General features: G+C 37.0%; 1 protein-coding gene and 1 long non-coding RNA gene across 3 annotated transcripts in view; one reads left to right on the forward strand and one right to left on the reverse strand.

Moving 5' to 3' along the window:
• Positions 1-10,413, reverse strand: part of LOC141566559 (uncharacterized) — a 49,448-nt gene extending 39,035 nt beyond the window's left edge. Inside the window, exons 1-2 of the long non-coding RNA XR_012489351.1 lie at positions 10,295-10,413; positions 6,215-6,339 (exon numbers count right to left, since the gene is read on the reverse strand). This is a non-coding gene — a long non-coding RNA (uncharacterized LOC141566559). The remainder of the gene's footprint in view (positions 1-6,214; positions 6,340-10,294) is intronic.
• Positions 10,414-10,614: 201 nt separating this feature from the next.
• The window catches only part of IP6K3 (inositol hexakisphosphate kinase 3), a 34,649-nt gene continuing 22,059 nt past the window's right edge, over positions 10,615-23,204 (forward strand). Inside the window, exon 1 of one of the 2 annotated variants that reach the window (XM_074311251.1) lies at positions 10,615-10,737. The gene's annotated coding sequence lies outside the window, so the exon portion shown is untranslated. The remainder of the gene's footprint in view (positions 10,738-23,204) is intronic. The other variant, XM_074311252.1, reaches the window with a different exon arrangement.

Consider the following 23,204-nt stretch of genomic DNA (forward strand, 5'->3'; position numbering starts at 1 on the left):
ATAAGATCCCAGGCCTAGGGCTCTTTCCCCTATACCAGGCCTCTGATCTATCAGACACTTTGATGAGACAATTTCAGAGTGAGATGGAGGCAAGTAGGATGGGGGAAAACAGAAAGGAGAAGATGTGTAGACCACAGGAATATTTCAGCTCCCTTAAAATTAGGCTGAGGAAGTGACAGATTCTTTGTTGTGAAACTGAGTTTGGCAAGTTCATTAGATGGAGCCCTGAGCTCCAAGAGAATAAGGACTACTATCAGGCTCCATCATTCAAATACAACATGAAAAACATGGTACCCTTTTTTTGTAAAACAAATGATTTATCCACTGGCTAAAGTGGGAACCTCAAGGCCAAGCAAGTTGGAGGAATATTTCCAAGCAGGGATTTCCCTGTTAAGGAGAAAACTGGAGATGATACAAAAGCCAAAGACAGTCCCCTGGCTGCAAACTATAAAAGACAAAATATATTGTGTCATATTTTCTCTCCCTGCCATCAGGGGCATAGCCAGGAAGTATGATGACAAAGCTAAGAGTCCTCTTGGCCTGCTTGCTCACAGTTGAGTTCTTTATCTCCTTCAAAATTGCTTCCAAAAAGCCTTCTTTCTTGATTAATTCCACATAGATTAGGCTTCTCTTTAACTCTGGTCCAAAAGAGTTTTCATTTTGTCTTTGTTTTTAATATTTTGCAGCTGTCCTTAGCTTTGAGTCCTGACTTTCCCAACCGACTGGAAACTCCTTGAGGGCAGGGACTCTTTGTCCCAACAAGAAGAGTTGGTATCTCAGTTTGAAGACTCTTTCTCTTCTGACTCCAGTCCCTAACTGCACACCAGGCCAAACCAGAGTGGGTATTGTGTAATCTGCCATGCTGTCTCCTCTCCTTCCACCCAACTTCTTTCCACCTCTTGCTGAGGGAATAATCATTAAATGAATATTGCCACTGCCTTATTCCATTCTCAGGATCCTTGAGATTCACAGGCTTCCTAGGCAAAGGATCCTTTTCCTTGGGTATATATATATATATATATATATATATATATATATATATATATATATATATATATATATACACAAAAAATACATGTATATTATTATGTATCTTATTCCCTCCAGGGGCTCCTAATCTGGGTTCTCTGAATTAAAATTTTAAAAATGTATTTAAATATAATTGTTTTCCCAGAGGATTCCAAAGAATTATATGTATTTTATTTTGTGCATTTAAAAACATCATTTTGAGAAAGGGTCCATAGGCAACAACACCACATTGCCAGAATAGCTCATGATACAAAAGTGGTTCAGAATCACTGCCTTGGCAATCCCAATAAACGTTGGATGGAAAACATCATCCACATCCAAAGAGAGAACTATGGAGACTGAATGTAAATCAATATATGCTATATTCACTTTTTTTTCCTTCTGTTTTTTTTCTCGTGATTTTCCCTTTTGTTTTGATGTTTCTCTCCCAACATGATTCATATGGAAAAAATGTAAAAAAAAAATGAATGTACATGTATAACTCCAAAAAAAAAAGAATATCTGCAGCTAGATGGGGCAGTGGATAGAGCAGCAACGCTGAAGTCAGGAGAACTTAAGTTCAAATCAGTCTTAGATACTTAATACTTCCTAGCTGTGTGATTCTGGTCAAGTCATTTAACTCCAATTCCCTCACACACAAAAAAATCTTTGTCTCATACCAATCCATGTCATTCTTCCCCCCTGCTGTCCCTTTTATTGTGCCCTTTGAAAATTTGTTATATTGTTAACAAACTCTCTTTCATATGATCCTTTTTCCTTTCATGCTTCTTGCTGTCACAGAAATCTAGATGATGACCGCATCTCTGGCCATCCTCTCCAATACTACATGTATTTTCTCTCATTTTCACTGTCCCTATTCCAAAACACTGATCTGGGAAGATCAATAAGCATGCTTCTTGCTTCTTACTACCAGTTTCAGGCTGTTCTCCTAGAATCTCCTACAATTCACTTATCTATCTAGAGCAAATCCTTGAGGTTTGCTCTACCCACAGATATACACACAAGTATATATAGATATAGATATGTATTATATATACATATGTATATACAAATACATACATGCATGTATATTTGTGTATATACTTATATGTATGTATGTATTTCACTGACATGTGTGTTTATCTTACAGATATAGTACCTTACCTAGATCTAAAAAGCCATTAATTGCCATACCCAGTTCATTCTCCCTCCTTTCTCAGAAGGTTTGGTACCTGGTGGCTTACAGAATTCTCCATTCTAATCCCATCCTTATACTTTGGAGTTCAATGTACATGTTCAGTTTCCCTAAACACCATTACTTCTCAGTTCATCAAACTTCTCTTCCCATCATCACTCCACCTTAGGCATCACACCTGTATTTCATCATCACCCACAAGTATCCATAAGTCTGAAATTCTTCTCTCTGATAACACTTCCCTCTCCCTCAACCTTTTCTTCTTCTTTATAGAAACCTTTAGTCATTATCCCTACTCTGGTATCATTCAAAATCTTAATCAGTTAAATAGTTAAACTTTAAATTGCTTTCTACCTCTGGAGTGCCTTGTCTCATCATTCTATTGAATTTTATCCCTTTCCAACTTCATGTCTCCCATCTTCTTGCCTTTCCTGATTCTTCTTTTCTGCTCCTCCTCACCCCTGCAGACTTTCACTGGAGAAAGTCATACAACTATGATATTTATGGATATAAAGTAATTCTATTCTTCCTTGACTCTATCATTTTCCTCACAATAATTATCTCAAATCTCTTCTTCTCTTCCCAAAGGCATCTACACTACTTTTCTTGACAAAGGAGCTTACTTCATACTGTTCTAAAAAAAAAAAGCAAAACAAAAACAAGGCCTTCTTTTAAGAGTTCCTACTTCTCAATTCCATGCTTTGGTTTTGAAGTTTGTTTCTTTCTTATTTAAAATTATTTTAACCTTTATTTCTTCTGAAGTTACTAAACTCCAAATAAAATGGGTATTTCATTATATACAAAGAAAGAAAGTGTTTGGACATGAAAATATAAATCTCTATTATAACCAGTTTACTTTTCTTTTAAAATATATAATAAAGTTTATGTATGACTTTTAAAGCTGTTATATGAATGTGGAGGCCTTTTCACCTTCCTTTGGTTTTCTGTTATTTTCTGCACATAAAAAAGGATATTTCAATAATTTATTTTCTTCCTTTCTTTTTTCTTTCCCGTTTTCTTTCTTTCTTCTTCTTATGCCCCCTCTTCTTTCCATTTCTACTTCCAATTGGAAAAGAAAAAAAAAAAAAAAAAGCTCTCGTAACACATATGCAATAATCAAAATGAATTTCCACTGTGGTCATGTTTGAAAATGGAAGTCTTATTTAGGAACTTTAAGCTACAAAACAACCAAACACAATTCCAAAAGACTTGGAATGAAGTATCCCACTTATCTCCAGACAGAGATATGATAGCTTCAGAATATGTACTAATATTTTTCTAGATATAGACAATGCAAGAATATGTTTTATTGATTATAAATGTTTCTAATGGATTTTGTTTTTCTGACTTTCTCAGCGGGTGGATGGAAGGAGGTAGGGATGGAAGGAAGCAGGGAAGGGAAGTTAGGAAGGAGAGAACCTGAAAATAAAATTGTGTGTGTGTGTGTGTGCATGCATGTGCACATGTGTGTGTTTGGGTGTAAGAGTTGTTATGTGTAACTTAATTTTTAAAAATTAATTAGTTAATTAATTTTTACAAAATTTTATGGATAGGTAATTTTCCAGCATTGACAATTACAAAACCTTTTGTTTCGACTTTTCCTCTCCTTCCCCCCAGATGGCAGGTTGACCATTACATGCTAAATATGTTAAAGTATCAGTTAAATACAACATATGTATACATGTCCAAACAGTTATTTTGCTGTACAAAAAGAATCGGACTTTGAAACAGTGTACAATTAGCCTGTGAAGGAAATAAAAAATGCAGGAGGACAAAAACAGAGGGATTGGGAATTCTTTGTAGTGGTTCATAATCATCTCCCAGAGTTCTTTCCCTGGGTGTAACTGGTTCAGTTCACTACTGCTCTATTGAAACTAATTTGGTTCATCTCATTGTTGGAGAAGGCCACGTCCATCAGAATTGAATTTAATTTCTTAAATATCAGCTAGAAAGTCAGGGAAGACTCCACTCTGAGTGATTGGAAAAGGCCTGGAGGGAGAAGGGAAGAGAGAACTTTAAGCTGGTATCTGACGGACAGATTGAGGCAAAGAAGGTGGGAAGGAGGGTATTTCAGACCAAAGAAACAGTTTTACTGATCTCAGGACAATGCAGACTGAATAGAAGAGATAGAGGGAACAGCAACTGTGATGTCATTAGAGTGATGTGTCCAGCAGTAAGAGGATAAAGTGACTTGCTCAGGGTATCACAATCAGACTGTGTTAGAGGCAACACTTGAACTCAGGACTTCCTGGTTCAGGACAGCTCTATATCCACCTCATTACATTGCCTCTGAAGATGGAGAGATCCTTTTAAAACCTAAGCAGTGTGTCCGTCCCCTAACCCTCCCAGATTTCCTTGTTACGAAGATCAGGTCACCCAACACTGTGACATTAAAAGGCAAAAAAAGACAGAAAAAAATAAATCTGGTCATTAGAAAAACTATGGAATAACGCTTCTTCATAAGATGGTGTGCTATATGAAAAAAAAAATTAATACAAAACTTCATTTAAAAATTACTAAATAAATAACTAAAGATTTTAAAGCTTGTACCTTGTTTCTAGATCTAGTTCTACCACTGGCTGTGTGACCCCCAGATAAATCAGTTTGTCTGGATCTCAGTTTCTACTTCTGTAAATTGAAAGCATTGAACTAGATGGTTTTGGTCTCAATAGCTAGTTTCTATTTAAGTGTTCTCTGGTTCTAGGATGTCAGCTGCTGTGGATTTAGATTCAAGGAGGTAAGTAAGGGGGAAAGGAGGTCATGGCCTCCTTTTCCTAAGTCTTAAGTAATCTGAACCCACCCCAATGAAGCACCAGGCAGTGTGCAAGGGCAAGCTCAGGGCGAGCAGGACCCTACTATCAATTTACTCTTTGCATGGTGAAACATGATTTCTGACGCTTCAAGGAAGGAGGTGAGGGGACAGAGGCGTGAAAGAAGGGAATGTAGCTAGATCCCCAACATCTCCTTTTAAATAAAGCTTCAAGATGACTATGGATGGATCATACTTCTTGGGGTTGCCCAGATGGTTTGTGGCAGGTTGTCCATGTATGAGAAGTCTACATGCCTACAGGAATAACACTGCAGTTGTGGAGAGAATAAAAGCGAAAAGCAAATAGGAGAATTTGAGGTAGGAAGAGACTCACATATAGCTAGTACTAATTATGCAAAATTATTTTTATGGACTCATGCCCATCCAAGTGCCAGGTCTACCACAGGGGGAGCTTCTCTCTCCTTCCCCCACTAATATGATCTTATCAATGGAAATGACATTAAATTTTTTGCCTTCACACTCTAATGACCACAGGATCTTTCCATTCTATTTATAGTTAAGGCTTTCCATATGTGTGGTCTCCACCAATATTCGTGAGCTTCTTGGGCACAGAATCTTACTGTTCAATTTGTGTCCCAGAACTTAGCACAGTGCTTGTACAGATAAATGCTTCATAAATACTTTTCATTTATTCATTACCAAAGGGACTTGCTCAAGATCACACAACTAGTAAGAAGGTAAAAATGAGCATAAGGACCCATCTTCTTACTCCTAAACTGGTGCTCCAGGCACTATACTCTACCTCCAGTCAAAAATTCCATGTCATCTAATACATTGTTGGTGGAGTTGTGAACTGATCCAACCATTCTGGAAAGCATTATGGAACTATGCCCAAAAGGATATCAAATTGTGTATACCTTTTCATCCAGCGGTGTCTCTACTGGGCCTCAAAGAGATCACAAAAAAGGGAAAAGGACCCACATGGGCAAAAATGTTTATAGCAGGCCTTTTTATAGTGGCAAGGAACTGGAAACTGAGAAGATGTCCATCTGTTAGAGAATGGCTGAATAAGTTATGGTATATGAATGTTATGTTCTGTAAACTGTCTGAAATTGACCCAAAGCGATTAGTGAATATTTGTAGAAAAGAAGTCAGAAATCTGCCTCCAACTAGAATGTGTATTAATAATCATTAAGTAGAATCTTTTAAGTTTTTAAGTGATTGGATAGGTGTTCCATTACCTGACTTCAAACAGTGTTGCATCTAATCTTGTCAGGATAGAAAGATGTCTGGAGTCTATGACCTCCTTTAAGAACTGATTTTAGGAATTTCTGCTTTCCATCTGTCACCTGTGATTCAGGGTACCCTGCAAGAAAAAAAAAAACTTTTGCTCTGGTCTTAAGGAATCCTAGAGAAAGGCTAATACCCCAAAAAGGAGAGTTAGATTTCTTGTGATCACTATGGCTCATGCCCTCACCCTGGAGGTCCAGAGAAAATCTCTAAAACAAAGTCTGGGTTTGGCTAATGTTTAAGGTCAAACCCAAGAGGGTGACAATTTACCCTGAGAGGAACTATTATAATTCTTGACATTATTCCTTGAGCTCAACAGAGGAAAAGGAAGAGGGAGGCAATAATGAAGAGTAAGTCATGGTATCCAAAAAGATAGAGAAAATCACCAGTGAGGGTGGGAAAAGGGCTACCAAATACAACATCAAATCTGTCACCAAGGAGAAGCTAGTGTCTATTGTTACAGTGCAGTCAAAAAATTCACTTCTCAGAGTGATTAAAATAACTCAGTCAGTTGCCAAAGTTATAAAAAAACAAAACAAAACAAAAACAAAAAACCCTTCAAATTTTAATTGGAAATTGGAGCATAAAGAGTCAAAAGAAATGAGAAAAAACGGATTCCACTCTTTTAGGGAATCAGATTCCTCAAAAGTTGAATCCAGACTCTGAGTCCCACTCATACAGGAAACTTTTGAAGTGAAGGGCACCACTTGGGCTTGGAACTTGAGAATTATAATTAATTATAATCATAATTATATGTATAATTCCATGTCACATGACAAAAGGAATGTGAAATAAATGAATCAAAAGCATCCTCCTTACAGACTATTGTCTGTAAAACAATCTGTGACCATGAAGAGCATCATACATGAGAAGGTTCATAGGGTGACAAGGGTTCATGAACAGAAAGGCTTTAACTGCTTAAAAGTCCCAGGAACTATCGATCATAAGTGACCAGTCCTTGAAGGGTGTATGTGGAACTAGAAGAGAAATATTAGGATTTTTGTGGTATTCTGAGGATATCAAGTCTAGAACTATAGATTTCATGTAAATCTTCAGTTCAGAAACAATCATTCTCCCAAGCCTCCTTCTGTCAGAAGTGAAATGTTCAGGGAAAGTTCAATGTCCTAATAATATTCTACTCTATAACAGGTAGAACAAGAATCTTTAAACAGCAAGTCAAGTACACAATAATCTATGTGGGCTGGATCCTCTTCAGTTAAATAATTTGATGGGCACTAAAATGAATGGCATCCCTGCCAGGTTTAATCCATCCAGAACTAGACAGACATCATTGATAAATGGAAAATTCGAGTGAAAATGGTAATTGGAACAAACCACTATTAAGGAAAGCCTTTATTTGGGGGGCAATGAATTGTCTCCAAATATCCCTTTCATCAAGTAATATCCCTGTTCAAAAGCCTTGTTCAAAAGTTCAAAAGTCAAAAGATTCTCCCTTCTCTGTAGAATAAGCTAGAAACTTTTCAGCCTAGAGTTCAAGGCTCTCCACAATTATGTTCAATGTTCTTTTTCTGCCTAATTTCCTACTCTCCTACGTGCATGGTCCCGTCCTTGTTTCCTAAGACACCATGATTATATTTTATCAGACCATCCCAGCTCTTTTTATTCTTTTGAACTCTCACAAAGTTAGCCCTTTCAGCTCAGGACCATGAATGATATTCCATCTTGCCTCATTCTATAATTTTTTCATGACCCTCAACCAGATGGTTAACTTCAGATTCTCAGGGTTAGAAAATATTTTCCCTACTCCTCTATATTCTCTACTACAGGATTCATCTAACACAGGACTAAACCCATAATAGATACTTAAATATTTGTTGACTGATTCATTGATTAGCTAGAGTGAAGGGAGAATGAACTTCAGCTGGAGGAAAAGGAGAATTAGCAGCTTCTAAGAGAGGAAGCTCTTATGACCGGCAGGAGATGTTATGTTTTAGTAGAGAGGTATTGGACTTTGATATGTTTGAATTTCAGCTCTGATGTTTAGCATCTGTGTTGCAAATTATTTCCTCAGATGTTTAATTCTTTCAGTTATAAAATGGGATTAATAATACTACCTCCTACACAGGGTAAATGATCAGAATTTTTCTTTTACTTTAAATTTATATATTTCTACATTAGTCATTTCTGGAAATATCATGAGTCTCCCTCCCCATCCCAAAATTTTGTGTGTGTTTGTGGATGTGTAGCTTGTTGTTGTTCAGGCACGTCTGACTCTTCATGTTTCCAGACAAAGGTACTGGAATGGTTTGCCACTTCCTTCTCTAACTTATTTTATAGATGAGGAACTGAAGTAAATAGGGCTAAGTGACTTGCTGAGGCTGCATTGAACTCAGAAAGATAAGTCTTTCTGTCTCCAGGCCTGACACTCTATACCCTGTGCCACCTATCTGCCCCACCTCCATGTTAATTTTTTTTTCTTCCATGTTTCCAATATGACCTTTATTGAGCAATAACTGCTGGGACATTTAACATTAATCCATAAAAGGGTACAAATTATGCAGGTCAGAGATTCTCTCATGAATGAAAGTTGAGCTTAATTGTACCCAGTGAGGTAAATAAAATTCCTCTTACGTAGTTTTCTTAAAGCTATGAGTTCTGTTTTGTTATTTTATTATAATTATCATTATTAGTATTATTTTTGGCTTAATTGAATCTTTTCATAATACATCTCAAGACATCTCTCCAGTGTGTCATCCCAATCCTTCTATAACAAGCTTAAGAAATGGGAAAAAGAAAAACTTCCTAGGTACATTACAGATCATGCACTGTTAATCCCCCCAAGACTGTAAGATAACCCTGAGCTTGCATGAAGGTCCTTAATGTTACACAAAGTAAAATATAGTGTTTAAACCCCTCATAGGACAACCAGTTCTGTTTTGAAGCCATCAATTGCATGCATTTTGAAGTTTGGCTTAACTTTTTTCAGCTGGCTCAATTCTTTTAATCACTCTGAGTAACTTCTTTGACTATAATGTGATGATACCAGCTACTCTTTTGGGTTGTGGTGACAGATTTGATATTGTGTTTGGTAATGCACTGTTAGTGGCGTTGTAAGTGCTCCAAGCATTCTGGAGAACAATTTGGAACTATACAAAACTGCATACCCTCTGATACCTCTCCCAAGAGAGGAAAGAAAAAGAAAAGGTATCTATTTGTACAAAAACATTTATAGCAAGCTTTCTGTGGTGGCAAAGAATTAGAAATTGAAGGGAGGTCCAATTAATATTGAACAAATAAATGAACAAGTAGTGGTATATGATGGTGATGGGATATTATTGTACTTTAAGAAATGACTAACATAATGGTTTCAGAAAAACGAACTAAAAAGACATATAAAATCAAGTAAAGTGAACTGAGCAGAACTAGAAGGACATTGTGCACAGTAACAGCAATATTGTTTGATCAACTGTGAAAAACTTAGTTACTTTGGTCAAGACAACAATTCAAGACAATTCCAAAGGAAATACTATCCACCTCCAGAAAACTGACAAACTCAGAATGCAAATTGAAACATACTGTTTTTAACCTTTATTTTTCTTAGGTTTTTTGGTCTATTTTCTTTTGCAACATGGTTAAAATGGAAATGTGTTTTATATGACTTCACATGTATAATTGATATCAAATTGCTTGCTTTCTTGAGGTAAGGTGAGGGACACAAGGGAGGTTAAGAATTTGGAATTCAATTTTTTTAAACAATTGCTAAATTTTAAAATATGTATTTGGGAAAATTTTAATGAAATAAAAATATTTTTTAATTTTTTAAAAAAGAAAAGTATTCCACCCTTGTTTCTAAGGGTAAGGAATTATCAAACTCTTCTAAAGAAGCACCTTAGATCTTCAAGGAGGGGCAGAGCAAGAAATCCCATGTTTTCTGCAGCTGGTCCCACTTTCTCTCTATAGCAAAATATCAATATTGAGTCTTTTCTATGATTTGTCTCTTCTTCTCTGACCTCGTCCACTACTTGCCTTCCTCCTCCCATCTCTTTTTCCCCCTCCCTTCTCATATTCACCTTTATCCTTCTTTTCTCTTTCTCTTCTTTCTTCTTGCTTTCTCACTCTTCCTCTCAGTTTCTTCTTCCTGATTTTCTCCCTTTTAATCTTCTTCCTTTACCTCAATCTATTTTCCCCTGTTTTACTCCCTTTCCCTTCCCCCTCTTATATCCTTCATCCTTACCCAATTTTCTCCACCCATCCCCCTCCACCCTGTGGTAGCCCTACAGCCGACAGCTGAGCATACCCCAGTCTTGCCAACTATTTTGCTGAAGATCAGGTGACGTTCCCTTCCCCCAACCCCACTGGCTGTCTGACCCACCCGATTTTCCAGTAACCAGCAACACATAGAGTACAAGTCAGGCTGTGCAGAACACAAAATCCAGCTAAAGCAAGGCACTGAGAAAGAGAGCTTCTTCAACGGGTCCAGAGACATCTCTTTCCATTTTCAGATCTGCACCTGGTAAGTGTTGCCCAGGAAACTGGGTGTCTTTGGCAGGTAGACGGCATGGGAGATGGTGTAGAAGGTACTAAATTGATCGGGGTTATCTAAGACAATAGGAGCTGGGGCCACTGTATCCCACACCCATTGCTATCATTTGCAAGAGGAAAGGTCTATGTCATTCTCGGCTGCTAATAATTTAGCACTGAGTGGAAAGGAGTAAAAAACTTGTGAGATGTTAAAGAAGATTAGTCAGAGAAAAAGAAATATGTGCTTGAATTCCCCTTGTACTTCAACTATTACCCCAATCCATTATCATGGCTAGAATATTATAACTGTGATGGAAATATAAATAAGGATAAGAGAAGAGGGCAGAGAGGTAATGAGAAGTTGAGAAAGAAGATGAAATGAAGAATCCTTTCCCAACTGACTATTACAGAAGCACTTCCGATAAAGGCAAAGTTAGAGGGAAAACCCCCTAGACTAAGGCTAACGTTAAATGATTCCCTATGGCCCTGTATTTAATGCTTAATCAAGAGAAGACACTCACAATCCAAGAATAGCCAGGAAAGACAGTGGTCCGGACCAAAACAACATGCTCAGGATGCTGCTCCATGGACCAGCTATATGCCAGAAGCAGGGAATCCAGGGAATCAGACCAGAGAGGAGAAACCACAGGAACAGCATGTCCTGTACCTAGCAGCCCTCCTGTCGTGTGGAACAGTCTAGATGACATCAATGGATGTGGGTTAAGACCTCAGGTCCCCTTTAGGAGACTCCAGATTTTCTGAAAATCTGTCTGTAAAGAAAAGGAAGACATATTCCTAAATGCTTTGAAAGGCTTGGAATTCCTACCCAAGGCCCTGTGGATATAGAGAACTACCCATTGGGATCCCTGGGAACTCTCTGCTACCAAAAAGCCCAAACACTAGCCAATGGCTACCCAGGAATGAGAAAGCCTTTAGGGACTGGTTCCCCCTCCAGGGGACTCCCAAACATGGTTCATTTCACTCTTAAAGCCTCACATGGTCTATCAGTGGCCACACTCAAACCCTCCCCTCCTCCAGAAGAACATGTAACAGATAGCCAGCCTCCCTATCCTATTCAGAAATGTATTTGTTTCAGGGGCAGCTAGGTGGCGCAGTGGATAGAGCTTCAGTCTTGAAGTCAGGAGGACCAGAGTTCAAATCTGACCTTAGACACTTAACACTTCTAGCTGTGTGACCCTGGGCAAGTCACTAACCCCAGCCTCAGGAAAAAAAGAAAAAAAAAAAAAAGAAAAGAAAAAAGTGTATTTGTTTCATATAGAACTGTAAGGACCAACATTCTCATTTTACAGATGAGAAAATTGAGGCCCAGAGAAAGAAAGGAATTCCTCTAAGATCAAACAAGTAGGAGGCAACAATAAAATTAGGTCCCTCACTCCTTGTGAGTATCTTCATTATAGGTCAAATCCTTTATGGAATAACATATGTAGGTTCCACCTGCTTAATCTATAACACTTAAGGGAATTCTCATTTTTTCTGTGTTATTCTTTTGAGGGGATGGATGGAGGTGGGTCTTTCTGTGGAACAAGGTAGAAGAATAAATTCTTCACATGCAAAAATGCATGCTCTGTTGTTATCTTGTTTACTGGGGGCTGAAAGGGAACAATAATAAACTTTGTGATCATATTCTGTCAGGGAAGAAAATCCAAGTACTAAGAGAACCTTGGCGGAGGGGGAAGTGTAGGACTGATGATGAGAGGCTGTGTAGAGTCACTAAATATTTCATTTTTCGGTGCTTTGCCATGTAGCACAATTATTCCATCCTCATCAAGCCAGGAGCTGGGGGAGACACAGAAAAGGCACACTTTAAAATGCATAGAGAAGTAATGCAACAACAGCTGACAGACAGAAGAAGAAGGGAGGGGAAAACTAGGTGAAAGGCAATCAGTGTTCAGCTCCCCGGATTGAGCTGGCTCCAGAAGAGGAAGCCTGACTTGCCCCTGCCAGTCAGACTGAGAAACTTGGGAATGGCACAGAGCACTGCCCCGTACGAAAGAGCTTGTATGACTTTGCACAAGTCATTTCCCTAGACCTCCGTTTTTCTGTCTATATAAATGAAAGAGTTGGGCTAAATGATCTAAGAGGAGCCATTGGATGTCTCCAGAAGTAACAGATTCCCCTGAAGTGGGAGTCTTCCAATGATGGCTGAATAACCATTAACAAAGTGCTTTGCAGACTAAAATGTGGTAAAACTGCCAATGATGCTGCTTTTGCTGCTGCTAGTAGAGGTGGGGTGGGGGATGCCTATAAGGCTTCTGAAGGTCTTTTTTTTTTTTCACCCTTCCCAGAGGCTGGGGTTAAGTGACTTGCCCAGCGTCACACAGCTAGGAAAGTGTCTGAGATCAGACACTCAGGTCCTCCTGAATTCAAGGCTGGTGCTCTCTCCACTGCGCCCCCTAGCGGCCCCCTTCTGAAGTCCTTTCACATCACGTGTAACTAACTTTCCCAAGCCTTTGACAGAGCATTAGTCCACTATATGAATCAGACTTTCTCAGATTAGAAAATTCCCAAGAAGACCAAGCCATCCTATCCCCCAGATAAACTTTATCCTAGTCCTAGGCAGCAGTGCAATGGGGATGGGTAGAGGGAAGATATTTCTTCTTCTGAGAGATTTTCACGAGATTTAAGAGGCCCAATGTGTAGCTCAACTTGAAAACTGTGTTGTTTGTTGGGGTGTGCTTTCTTTCATATTTTCTGAGTCTATCACCTTTTCAACACCTATATATAGCTAGGGGAGCCCCCTGTTCTTTCTGGATCCATCAAGGTGCATCGCTCAGTCCTAAGCAGGCATCTCACTTGCCCTCAAATATGTGGGGCATAGAGCTAAGGGCTCGATAATTAAATACTTTTAAGAGGCTTCTGTGCTGCCTTTTGTTGGACCAAATCTTTCCTTGTGGCCTCTGCAGGGACAGTGAAGTGACTGACGGGTGCCGGAGCACACAAACCAGTAGACAGACAGACAGATGCGCACGCACACACACACACACCATTCAGTGAAGCTTTTATTCCAACATTAAAAATTCATTTCCTTCGATAGCTGGCACTTTCATGAAGTTACCATACCAACCACCAGCAAAACGCAAATGTCACATTTCTTAATTTTGCAAAACACATTGAAGATTACTTTACTTGGAGGAACTCAAGGGGAAAGTAGATACTGGAACTCATGCCCTAGCATTTTGCAATATAAGAGACTCTAAGACATTTCTTAAGGACTCATAAAGGCCACGTGTGTTGTTGTTGTTAAGGATTTGGAGACAGAATACCATGTTCTAAATGCGGGGTTCTTACTGTTTATTTACAAGATAAAAATGATTCCCTTCTCTGGGCCTCAGTTTCCTCATCTACGAAATAATACAGTAGGGTCGGATGATCTGCAAGGTCCTGTCTTGTGAGAGAGGCCCACGCCAAGAAGCCTAGCTAGGGAAGACATCCTTTAGAACCAGCAGTTAGTTGGTGGATTCCTGTGGTCCAGCCTCATACTTGGATGTGAGGGCTAGATATGAAGAGGAGAAGGAGAAGGTGGATAGAAAGAATAACAGAATCTCCCTTCTCTACCTAGAACAGCTATTGTTCAAGGGGCGTTCACTCTCCAGTTATCTTATCCCCTGGTTTCTTCCACCCTGACAGCCCCGTCAGAACATTGCTAGAGGCGTTAAGTATATTTGTGGGTGACTGAAGGGCCCCTAAACTAATAACGGCAGTATTAAGATCACACTTACTCCTCAAGCCTAGGAAATGTTTGGAGACTGAATCTTAAAAGAAAGAAGAAGAAAGGAAAAGAAAATTCTCCCTTACAAAGGATAAAACAAACCCCAAAATAAGCTTCTGACATCAGAAGATATTAAGTATTACTTTGAGGAACCGAGACCTTCCCAGGGATATGAATGCATTCAAAAGATATATATTTCAGAACATGGCTGGAGGCTACATTTCACCACTACTAGAAGGTACACTGGACTTGTATTACAGCTATTTGTGTAAATGTCTCAATCCCTACGCAACTGAAAGCTTCCTAAGGACAGAGATTATATAATTTTTCATCTTTTTAATTTCATGTTTTTTCATCTTTATATCTTCTGTGCTTAGTACAACATTTTGCATAAAAATGACTCTAATGAATGGTTGTTCAAAATAATCAAATTAAATTGACAGGACACTTGAGTTCCAATCCTTTCTCCCTTTGCATAACTTTTGGCAAGTCAGTTAAAAAAAATGTGTGTGCTCCAATCTCCCTTCCTAGTACAAAATGAAAGATGGTCTTTGAGATCTTTTTCATCTTTCTCATTCATCCCTGTGAAATGAAAGGATGGCAGAGAGAGGACAGTGGGAACTGAGTGTGGATCACAACATAGTATTTTCATTCTTTTTGTTGTTTGTTTGCATTTTGTTTTCTTTATCATTTTTTTCTTTTTGATCTGACTTTTCTTGTGCAGATGATATTTGTGGAAATATGTATAAAAGAATTGCACGTGTTTAACATATATTGGATCACTTGCCAATCCAGGGGAGGGGTTGGGGGTAAGGGAGGGGAAAAAATTAAAACACAAGGTTTTCTAAGGGTGAATATTGAAAATTATCCATGTATGTATTTTGTTTTTGTTTTTGTTTTTTTAATTATTATTATCATTTATTATTAACATGGATAAGAACTTTATTTTATTAATTTTATAATTATACATTTTTGACAGTATATATGCATGAGTAATTTTTTTTATAACATTATCTCTTGTATTCATTTTTCCAGATTTTCCCCTCCCTCTCTCTACTCCCTCCCCTTGATGACAGGCAATCCCATACATTTTACATGTGTTACAGTATAACCTAGATACAATATATGTGTGTAAATACCATTTTCTTTTTGCACATTAAGTATTGGATTCCGAAGGTATAAGTAACCTGGGTAGATAGACAGTAGTGCTAACAATTTACATTCACTTCCCAGTGTTTCTTCTCTGGGTGTAGTTATTTCTGTCCATCATTGATCAGCTGTGAGTTGGATCTTCTTTATGTTGAAGATTTCCACTTCCATCAGAATACGTCCTCATACAGTATTGTTGTTGAAGTGTATAGTGCTCTCCTGGTTCTGCTCACCATGTATGTATTTTGAAAATAAAAAGCTTTAATTTTAAAAAATAGATACAGTTCTCAAGAGTTACAAATATTATTTTCCCAAATAGGATTGTTAACAATTTAACTTTTAAATATATTTTCCCTTATATACTTTTTTAAAAAAAAAAAGAAAGAAAGAAAGAAATGAAAGGGTGGTCATGCATTTGGACCCTTCAAGAATTTTTAGAACATTTTTTAAAAATTCCTTTCTTAAAAAATTCTTTTTCCTGAAAAATTGTCTTTTCTTCCCAGTCCAGATGACCCAGCATGATATATGACCCTCTATCTCATAAGACACTCAGAAACTCTCCTTCCCATTATGACCTAAGCGACTTTAAATAGTTTTAGGTCCTCTCATCTCTAATAGATTAAAAAATGCTCCCTTGAGTATCACAAAGACATTGTGTAGTATTTGTACAAAACCTCTAAACCCAGACAAGCCTGTGAAATGTATATTAGTCTCTGTGATGAGAAAGCAGACCAGAAAGCATCCAGCCTTTGAATTTCACGACCAGACTCATTTTTATATTACACTCCTTTCTGCTACAAGTTGTTTCTTGATAATTTTCTTTCTTAGCTCTTCTCCTTCCCCCCACATACATACATGAGCTCACTGCTTAAGATTTTTCAAAACATAGAGAGGTTTTAGAGCTTCTCTGCACATAGAAGCCTCCACCCCACAACTCTGTTGATAATACTATGCAACACCTAAATTTAATTATCTTAGCTTCCATTTTCTTTCTGACCTCAATTGTCTACCTTTTACCAGTTATTCTTGCAGTGGGGTTAGGCAATCATTATTTGGGAATGGGCCTACTCCTATAACAGGTCCTACTCTTCCTAGTCAATCTGTTCTCAGTCTACTCCCCAATAAGAATCAACTTCTCCAGGCAATCTGTTCTTTTCACTGGACCTTGGAGGTCCCTTTCAGATTTCTCATTCATCCAATAGAGATCTCATGATTTTATCCACCCCTGTGAAATGAAGAGAGGACAGTGGGAACAGAATGTGGTCCACAACATAGTATTTTCACTCTTTTTGTTGTTGTTTGCTTTCATTTTTTTCTTTCTCATTTTTTTTTCCTTTCCAAAGGCTAATTCTTTTCTTTGATCCTTTATAAACACTATTCCCCTCCACCTGAGAAGCTCTTGCCTGTCTTCTGCATCTATACACATTTTTGCTTTCTGCAAGGATTGGACTTAATAACAGCCTCTGAGATCACTTGCAAATTCTAGTATTCTGTTTCTTGAATCAGCTCAAACATCCTCTTTCTCATAAACTCTGCTAACCCATCCTGCATTGACCTCTCTCTTCCTGAATACCCAGAGTACTTGTCACATATTTTGGCACTTGATTATATTCAATTTTGTCCCTTAAGATAATATCGCATTTGCTCCTTGTGTGTGGATAGTATTCACAAGATCACAAAACAGGAAGGGCCTAAGAGTTAATCTAATCCAATTTACTCCTTTTATATTTAACTCCTCTCAATAGTGACTTGTCTGAAACCACCCAGGGAGGAAGCTGCAAGGCTAGAATTCAAATACATATTCTTTGCCTCCAAATTCAGTGTCCTTTTTCCTATACCTCATCACAGTCTCCTTCATGCCTATGCTCTGTATTCCTCAATAGTATCTCAAGGATGCTAGTCAAATGACAGAAATCTAAACTTGTCAAATTACTGTTTGGAGCTCTTATTTTAGTTAGGACCTGTGAATTTTATGGACTAATGAAAGAAGTCTATATTGCAACTTGTATATTCAGCATTCTACCAATCTATTGGTTAGTTTCCAGGGAAGTAATCAATTTTGATAAAATTTGATACATTACTCAAACATATAAAAAGAAGCCAGATGGTGGTTTGGACTATCATCTTGAAACAAAATGGTGATAAAAAAAATTTTTCAAATAGGCATATCTTCTTCAAAAAGCTTTCAAAAATATATACCTTTTGTGATTTTAATGGATTTAAATGAAATTGGTTAACTGGTATAGATTATAGTGATATATGCAAAAAGATGGTTTAATTTGCCACTTTAAAATGGCCATATTCTATACAATAGTAATTTTATATACTTAGTTTACTAAAGCATTTCAAATCCCAATTCTAACTCTTAATAGATTAATCAATCAGTAAACTTACTTGTGCCTCAATTTCTTCCTCTATAAAATTAAGAAATTGGTCTAGTTGTCCTCTGTGTTCCCTTTTAGCTCTAGGTTTAAGGTTCAAAATCATCATCAAAAATGATCTTTGTAATTTGCTAATGACTCTTCTTCCCATTCACCCACCCAAGATGATCTTCCTTTGTAACAAATAATGCTGACCAATCACCTTTCTAGCTTGATTTGTGAAGGAGTTAAAATAAAAGTGGATGGTGGATCTCTTCCAGATCTAAATCCTATGTATCTACGTATGGTCATAATGAATGGATGGATGGATGGATGAAGAGTGAAATAGAAAGCATTTAAGTGCTTCCAATAGATGCCTGCACTTTCTCTTCCCTTACTCTCCCTTAACCTCTTACAATTTGGTTTCCAACTTTATCATTCCACTAAAACTCCTCTCTCCAAAGTTACTAATGATCTCTCAGTTATGAAATACATTGACCTTTTATTTTTTAAATTTTTTATTAAAGCTTTTTATGCATGGGTAATTTTTCCTTTTTTTATCTTTAATTATAGTTTTTATTTACCAGATATATGCATGGGTAATTTTATAGCATTGACAATTGCCAAATCTTTTGTTACAATTTTTCCCCTCCTTCCCCCCCTCCCCAGATGGCAGGTTGACCAATACATGTTAAATATGTTAAAGTATAAGTTAAATACATGTATACATGTCCATACAGTTATTTTGCTGCACAAGAAGAATTGGACTTTGAGATAGTGTACAATTAGCCTGTCAAGGAAATCTAAAATGCAGGCGGACAAAAACAGAGGGACTGGGAATTCTATGTAGTGGTTCATAGTCATCTCCCAGAGTTCTTTCCCTGGGTGTAGCTGGTTCAGTTCATTACTGCTCGATTGGAACTGATTTGGTTCATCTCATTGTGATTGAAAATGGTCACATCCATTAGTATTGATCTTCATATAGTATTGTTGTTGAAGCATATAATGATCTCCTGGTCCTTCTCATTTCACTCAGCATCAGTTCATGTAAGTCTCTCCAGGCCTTTCTGAAATCATCCTGTTGGTCATTTCTTACAGAATAATAACATTCCATAACATTCATATACCATAATTTACACAACCATTCTCTAATTGAGGGGCATCCATTCATTTTCCAGTTTCTGGCCACTACAAAGAGGGCTGCCACAAACACTCTTGCACATACAGGTCTCTTTCCCTTCTCTCGTTGGGATATAAGCCCAGTAGAGACACTGCTGGGTCAAAGGGTATGCACAGTTTGATAACTTTTTGAGCATAGTTCCAAATTGCTCTCCAGAATGGCTGGATGTATTCACAATTCCACCAACAATGTATCAGTGTCTCTGTTTTCTCATATCCCTCCAACATTGTGTCTTATCTTTCCCTGTCATTCTAGTCAATCTGACAGGTGTGTAGTGGTATCTCAGAGTTGTCTTAATTTGCATTTCTCTGATTAATAATGACTTGGAGCATCTTTTCATATGGCTAGAAATAGTTTCAATTTCTTCATCTGAGAATTGTCTCTTCATTTGACCATTTATCAAATGGAGAATGGCTTAATTTTTTATAAATTAGAGTCAATTCTCTATATATTTTGCAAATGAGGCCTTTATCGGAACCTTTGACTGTAAAAATGTTTTCCCAGTTTATTGTTTCTACATTAGTTTTGTTTGTACAAAAACTTTTCAATTTGATATAGTCAAAATTTTCTATTTTGTGATCAATAATGACATCTAGTTCATCTTTGGACATAAATTCATTCTCTTCCACAGGTCTGAGAGGTAAACTATCCTATGTTCCTCTAATTTATTTATAATTTCATTCTTTATGCCTAAGTCATGAACCCATTTTGACCTGATCTTGGTGTACAATGTTAAGTGTGGGTCAATGCCTAGTTTCTGCCATATTCATTTCCAATTTTCCCAGCAATTTTTGTCAAACATTGAATTCTTATCTCAAAAGCTGGGGTCTTTGGATTTGTGAAACACTAGATTATTAAAGTTATTATCTTGTCCTTTGAACCTAACCTATTCCATTGATCAACTAGTCTATTTCTTAGCCAATACCAAATAGTTTTGGTGACCACTGCTTTATAATATAATTTTAGATCTGGTACAGCTAGGCCACTTTCATTTGATTTTTTTTTTTTCATTAATTCCCTTGAAATTCTTGACCTTTTTGTTTTTCCATATGAACTTTGTTGTTATTTTTTCTAGGCCATTAAAATAGTTTTTTTTGGGAGTCTGATTGGTATAGCGCTAAATAAATAGTTTAGTTTAGGTAGTTTTGTCATCTTTATTATATTTGCTTGGCCTATCCAAGAGCATTTAATATTTTTCCAATTGGTTAGATCAGACTTAATTTGTGTGGAAAGTGTTTTGTAGTTTTGCTCATATAGTTTCTGATTTTCCCTTGGCAGATAGATTCCTAAATATTTGATACTATTGGTAGTTACTTTAAATGGAATTTCTCTTTATACTTCTCGCGAATGGATTTTGTTAGTGATGTATAAGAATGCTGATGATTTATGTGGGTTTATTTTGTATCCTGCAACTTTGCTAAAGGTGCGGATTATTTCTAATAGCTTTTTAGTAGAATCTCTGGGGTTCTCTAAGTACACCATTATATCATCAACAAAGAGTGATAGTCTGGTTTCCTCATTACCCTCTCTAATTCCTTTAATCTCTTTTTCTTTTCTTATTGCCAAAGCTAGCATTTCTAATACAATATTGAATAGTAATGGTGATAGTGAGCAACCTTGTTTCATTCCTGATCTTATTGGGAATTGTTGCAATTGACCCTTGCAAAGGCTTCTGTTCCAAATTATCCCCTCTTTCCCTCCCACTCTCTCCCCTAAATGGCAGGTAGTCCAATACATGTTAAATATATATATATATATATATATTAACTGCATAACTATGTATACATATATTGGATTATACATAAATTGTATATATATATATATATGTGTATATATATATATATATATATATATATATATATATACACATATATATATATATATATACAATTTATGTATAATCCAATATATGTATACATAGTTATGCAGTTAATTTGTTGCACAAGAAAAATCAGATCAAGAAGGAAAAAAAAATGGAAAAAAAAAAAAAAAGCAAGCAAACAACAACAGAAAGCGTGAATATGCTATATTGTGGTCCACACTCCACTCCCACAGGCCTCTTTTTGTGTGTAGATGGCACTCTTCATCACTGAACAATTGGAATTGGTTTAAATCATCTCATTGTTAAAGAGAGCCATGTCCATCAGAATTAATCATCATATAGTCTTATTATTGAAGTATATAATGATGATCTGGTCTTGCTCATTTCACTCAGCATCAGTTCATGTAAGTCTCTCCAGGCCTTTCTGAAATCATCCGTTAGTCATTTCTTACAGAATAATAATATTCCATAACATTCATATACCATAATTTATTCAGCCATTCTCCAATTGAAGGGCATCCACTCAGTTTCCATTTTCTTGCCACTACAAAGAGGGCTGCCACAAACATTCTTGTACATACAGGTCCCTTTCCCTCCTTTAAGATCTCTTTGGGATATAAGCCCAGTAGAAACACTGCTGGGTGAAAGGATATGCACCATTTGATAACTTTTTGAGCATAATTCCAAATTGCTCTCCAGAATGGTTGGATTCATTCACAGTTCCAGTTTTCCCACATCCCCTCCAACATTCATCATTATCTTTTCCTGTCATCTTAGCCAATCTAGAGGTGTCATTGACCTTTTCTTAATTCTCATTCCCCTCAGCCTCTGGAACCTTTGCTACCTTCTCCAACTTGACACTCTCTAAGGGGAGCACCTGTCTCCTGATTTTACTCCTTCATGTATCAGTTACATTCCAGTTGTCTAAAAAACTCAAATCTAAATATAATCTACAAGCATTTATTAGATGTCAGACAAAACACATAAAACTACACCAATTTTTGTGTTTCTTGCACAACAGCTTAAAAATCTCTTCTTCTAACACAATTCTGTTTAAAGTGTCCAGTTCATACCAGCTGATCTTTCCCTGGAAAAGAGGATGGAAGACAGATATTCCAAAATTTTCATTCTGAAACTGCAGAGTGAACCAGTAATTGAACTCCTCTATAATCACTCCTGGATGAAACACAGACCTCTGTATGGCTAACATAGCTATCTGTTTCCCAAGGGCCCAACTTCGGAATACAAAGTAGATCCAGGACACATGCATGATGCAAATTTGAATCTGCCATATGTGTTTCAGGTGCTGTCCTTATGTGAGGCACAGCTGGGTGCTATTAACATCTGTGTTTCCAGCACAACATGTACATATTATTAAAAAATATGGAACAGCAAATAAAATGTATTTTAAATGGATTTATTTATACATATATATATTCTACAGTACAACTATGCTAGCAAATAAATTTATTTTAAAAAGTATTATCTTGTAGGGTTCAAAGTACCTTTTTTTTCATTTTTAGAATTTAAAGTATATATCACTTTATATATATATTTCATGACATAGGAATGGTCAAGTTTTGTTTTTTAATTCATTTTACAGATTGAGAAAATGAAGACTATACATGTGAAGAGAGTCACCTAAAATCACAGGAGTCTTTGACAAAAGTGATACAATTAACATAGGTTTTCTCAGTCCTAGGACAGAACTCTTTTCTTCCTTCCTCCCTGCTACTCATCATGCTAACTTCACATGTGATTATTGCCATTAAGTAACCTGATAGATATTATCTATATGTTTCGTGATTTCTGGCTTTTTTCCAATTTCTCTGCTTTTTCAGAGGCAAGCCAAGCTGAAGAATAGAAAGTCTCTTTCTATTAATATAGTAATACTACAGTAAAAATGACCAGAAGCATTCTAGGGAAACAATTTTGCCAAGAGCTTTTTTTTTGGGGGGGGGAGAGGAAGCAGTGGTGGCATTTATCTTCCTTCATATTTAGTTTTATGGTTGTTGATGTTAGCCTAATAGAGGAATTGTTCCAAGAACTTAAACGACTTCTGCTTCTTATTTGTAAGTCAAAGTCCCAGTGTCTTTGTTCTACCCAATGTTATAATCACTGAGGCAGCATCCATATTGGCAAGTGTTCTCAGAGGGAGAGGAAGGGAAGAAGACCTCATAAGATCCAGAGATTCAGTTTACACATAAAAATAAGAAGC

Source organism: Sminthopsis crassicaudata, chromosome 4 (assembly GCF_048593235.1).
Source record: "Sminthopsis crassicaudata isolate SCR6 chromosome 4, ASM4859323v1, whole genome shotgun sequence".
Taxonomy (NCBI): Eukaryota; Metazoa; Chordata; class Mammalia; order Dasyuromorphia; family Dasyuridae; genus Sminthopsis; species Sminthopsis crassicaudata.